The sequence below is a fragment of the Micropterus dolomieu genome, linkage group LG19 (genome assembly GCF_021292245.1).
Source record: "Micropterus dolomieu isolate WLL.071019.BEF.003 ecotype Adirondacks linkage group LG19, ASM2129224v1, whole genome shotgun sequence".
NCBI classification, from domain to species: Eukaryota; Metazoa; Chordata; class Actinopteri; order Centrarchiformes; family Centrarchidae; genus Micropterus; species Micropterus dolomieu.
Window position 1 is genome coordinate 23,248,127 of NC_060168.1, and position 4,550 is coordinate 23,252,676.

Genomic DNA, 4,550 nt, shown 5'->3' on the forward strand with positions numbered 1-4,550 from the left:
ATTAATTTTCCAGCCCGAATTTAATGTTAAATAACCAATTCTTCCCTAAGTGAGAGGATCAATGGTTCTCTCGTGGAACCCATGTCCCCCCAGAGGACAAACTAAGTATTACAGGTCCCTGTTTCTTTAATGCATCTCCTGCTGTTTAATCTTACTATGTTTTAGTTTTCACAATATGATGCCATGTTCGTTGAACTTGCTCATATATTCTCTAAGTACGAATGTTTAACTTCTAATATTATCCAGGAAATGTTGAGTTAAGTTTCTTCATCTGTTGTAAAAAATGTGTTAAACCGAACCATTCTAATCGTTAATTGTTTTCCCTCCTTTTATCAAATGCTTAAACTAAGAACAGTATAACCATTTATGACATTTAAGGTGATTGTGGGAAGGTATTTGATTAAAATACACGCAAATAGAAAATAGACATATTAAAGTAAGGCACCAAAGGCCTCAAGGGAAACAAAGCCCTCCCCCTTGGGGGGATACGACCCAAACAACAAAAGCACAGAGCCAAGCACGTTCGCTCCTCTCTTGTCTTCTTCCTCGGTACCTCTTCAGCAGCTCTTAGCACACGCGGAGCGTGCTCCTGCTCTCCTAGCAACGGCAAGAGTCCAGCCTGGTAAAGCGCCGCGATTTCTGCTTTTCCCGTGTTTCCAGCAACTTACTTGCTTTATATTTTCTTTTGTTTTGTTTGTTAAAAGTTATCAGACCGTTTAGCCACGCATGCATTTCTGAATTCAGGAACCATCAAGTTCTCTTTTTAGCTTTATGTAGTCGAGTTAACTCTTACTGCTTTCCCAAAGTTTGGACCCAGCCACGTGGGCCCGTTACACCAGCAGTAACCCAAAGGACATCAAAACCTACGAACCAAGCCAAGCTAAAAGCCTACCACTACAAGTTTTCTTCAAACCAAACCAACTGAGGACGGACCTCTAGGACGAACCTGCTAGTAAAACCCGTTCCTGGAGTGCCACTAGTCAGGTGAACTAGTCGTGAGGCCGGCCGAACACCAACCGGCTGGGAAACTGCAAAGTAAGGCTAAAACCCTGCATTCTGTGGTTGAGTTGATGTCCAATTATCTTTTAATCCATTAGCTTTAATCCTTAATCCTTTAGCTAAAACTCCTAGCTAAATTTAGTTATTATCATAACTTGTGTTTATTGGTTCTCTTCCCTCTTTAGACTCAAATCTTTTCCACTGTCTGTTTAGTCATTGTTTATTTCTTTGATGTATATTTAACCGCATTTATTTCACCTTAGTTAATAAATTTCACCGTAATCACAGGAACTGTGTGTGTGTGTTTAACTCCAGGTCACTGTAACGGAGGATTTACTCCTTTGATATGAGATTGACTGATTGATTTATAGAAATGATTAAGCAATTACTACTAACTGACTAACTGACACTAGGAATAATTGTGTAATTATTAAACCATACCCGGGGAGTCCAGAGGCCCTGGGCAAACGGAATCTCCGGTGGTGCCCCGACACTTTTATGAATTACTATTTCCGAATATTAATATTCATAATTTTTATTAACAGTAATGTAGGTACAATACAATATCAATGTTCACAGTCTACAGTATACAACATACAGGTATGTGCCTTTTTACTGAACTTGTATCTTCCTGTCTTCATGTGCACATTGTGATGGAACTGAATCTCTCTCTCTGCCTTTCCTCGTCTATTCACAGCTTTCCATGACGCTGTAAGACATGATATAAAGCAGTTATCACCATGGAGATCACTCGGAGATGGACCCTCTCTGGACAATGTCAAGAGTCTCAGTCTTTCTCTCTCTCTTGTAGATGTGATTCCAGTCTTGAGACCTGCTGAGAGCCAAAGCAGATGGACGACTCCTGAGCGCCTACGCCAGAATTTGAAAATTTAAATTCAAGGACAGGATATTCAACAGTATGACTTATATGAAATATTGTGAATGTTAAATGGCAACTCTTATGTAAACATCGGCTTAGAAGCTTTCTGTTACCAGTAAGACTTTTGATAGAGGAGCATTATTTAAAGAAAGAGCGCTACTGTAAAGCTGTAATATACAACCTAGTTTAATTAATGTTAAAAACCAGTGGCAGGCTGTGACTTGTGCTTATCAAACGTGGAGATATCATTCCTACAAAAACAAAGGCCAGTAATGAAATCAGCCAAGTGAATCCTGTTTGGCTAATGCAATTAAGGAAAAGTGACAAAACGTAGTTATCTGATTCCAAAGGTACGCTTCCAGATGCGAGACGCTCTGGGGCGTCTCATACAGACCGGAGGTACTAGCTAGCTAGTGCTAGCTAGCTCCATTCGTGTTAAAGGTGTTGACAGCCCTCCGAAGCCCCCTACCCTTACCACAACCATCAGAAATGTTAGTACCTAAACCTAAGTCACTGACTTTATGCATGTCGACCGGCTAACGGCTGATGTGCTAGCAGGTTGGGTTAGCCTCCTTTGTGTTGCTGGAACTCACAGTTTTTGTTTTGACTGATAACTGTAAACTGCCTTGGCACTGGAGAATCCAGAGTATGCTCATCTGCTATTATACACCGATCAACCATGACATTGTGATCGCTGACAGGTGAAGTAAATAACACTGATTATCAATGTTTCCATGGCACCTGTCAGTGGGTTAGATATATTAGCAGCAAGTAAACATTGTGTCCTTACAGTAGATATGTTAGAAGCTGGAAAAATGGGCTGTGATGGCTAGACAACTGGGTCAGAGCATCTCCAAAATGGTGTCAGTAGGAGGAGGTCAGTACTCATCAAAAGTGGTCCAAGCAAGGAAAAGCGGTCTTGAGAGCTGCTGAGGATCATGGGCGGCCAAGGTTAAGTGATGCCTGTCAATTTAATGCTGGTTCTGATAGAAAGGTGTCTGTCAGTGCTTACACCATGGAGTCCATGCCTCAACTGGTCAGGGCTGTTGTTTTGGCGGCAAAAGGGGATCTACATTTTGAACAGCAGGTGGTCATAATGTTATAGGTGACTATAATAATAATAATATAAGGCCAGTAATGAAATCAGACAAGTGAATCCTGTTTGACTAATGGAAGTTTGAAGGAAAAGTGACAAAACGTAGTTATCTGATTCCAAAGGTACGCTTTCAGATGTGAGACGCTCTGGGGCGTCTCATACAGACCGGAGGTACTAGCTAGCTAGTGCTAGTGCAATTAAGCCAATACATTGACGTAATTAGAGTTGCTGACGTAATTGCTGACGTAATCTGCACTCTGCGCATGCGTTGGCGTCTGTAGCTACCTGTTGGAAGCTCCGTCTTAAATCGGACTCTTATCCAGTTTTAATCCACACTTTTTTGTTACATTTTTTATATCCTTTTTATTTAACTTAAGTTTTTAACTTAAGTTTTACGTGGGTCAAGGATTTTAGTCATCCGACATGAATTTTAAGCTAGATGACCGTAAAAACGCCATCAACGCTACTGACCACAACAAAGCTCCGGTGACTATGCTAGCCCAGATAACTCTGCCCCATGGGGACTGCACACTCCTTAAGAAAGCGAACAAAAAGATTGCTGACCTTATGGAAGACATCCGACGACTTTCAGAGGAACTCAAAGAGAAAGATTCCCTGCTGACTGGCTTTATGGATGTGGCTTCAGTACAACCCAAACAGATTGTTTCTCTTAGCGCAACCGCCAACATCCAGGACACCGTGCTACGGGACCCCTCTAGCACATCGGCCTCTCCAACCGCTATGCAGCCCTGTCTAACGACACTCCGGTCCATCCAGCAGATGCACCTGCAGCTTCGAGTCTCCCTGATACGGATCTCTTTCGGCGGGTAGTGCCTGCCGACACTGTTGCATCTCCTTCACCGGCTACATCTCCTTCACCGGCTACATCTCCCGCGCTGGGCCGCCGGTCTGCCGCTGGGCCTCATCGGCGGCCGTCATCCTGGTCAAAAACCTCCGCTTCCCGACGTAGGATCCTGAAGGAGGCTGTGCTCAGACTCTCTGGAGGCCGTCTCTACCCTGCACCGTCGGGTAGCCCTTCTCTCAGGTATGTTACTGCTACTCCAACACAACACTCGGCAGCTCACACACTCCATCCTTAGTCCGCACGCAGTGTTGAAGCAGATTCTGCTCAGTCCTGCTCTGGAACCCCACAACCGGCATGCCCTCGTCCTCTTTTCTCCCCAACCACACTAATAATTGGTGACTCCATAACCAGAAACATCCGTTTCTTTAACGCTACCACTCACTGCTTCCCCGGTGCCACCACGGCTGACATTTTAAAAAAACTCCAGGACCTAATGCCATCGCTCACGTCCTCCATCACAAGAGTAATAGTCCATGTCGGAACAAATGACACAGCTCTTGAGCAGTCTGAGCTGACAAAATCAGATTTTAACAGTCTTTTTAACTTTTTAAAGCAGTGTGGAAAGTCCGTTTTTATCTCTGGTCCCATTCCCACAGTTGGTCGCGGTGCTGACCGCTTCAGTAGACTCCTTGGCCTCCACGACTGGCTCCAGTCCACCTGCAGGGCTCACCGTGTGTGTTATGTGGATAATTTTAATATTTTCTGGCAAA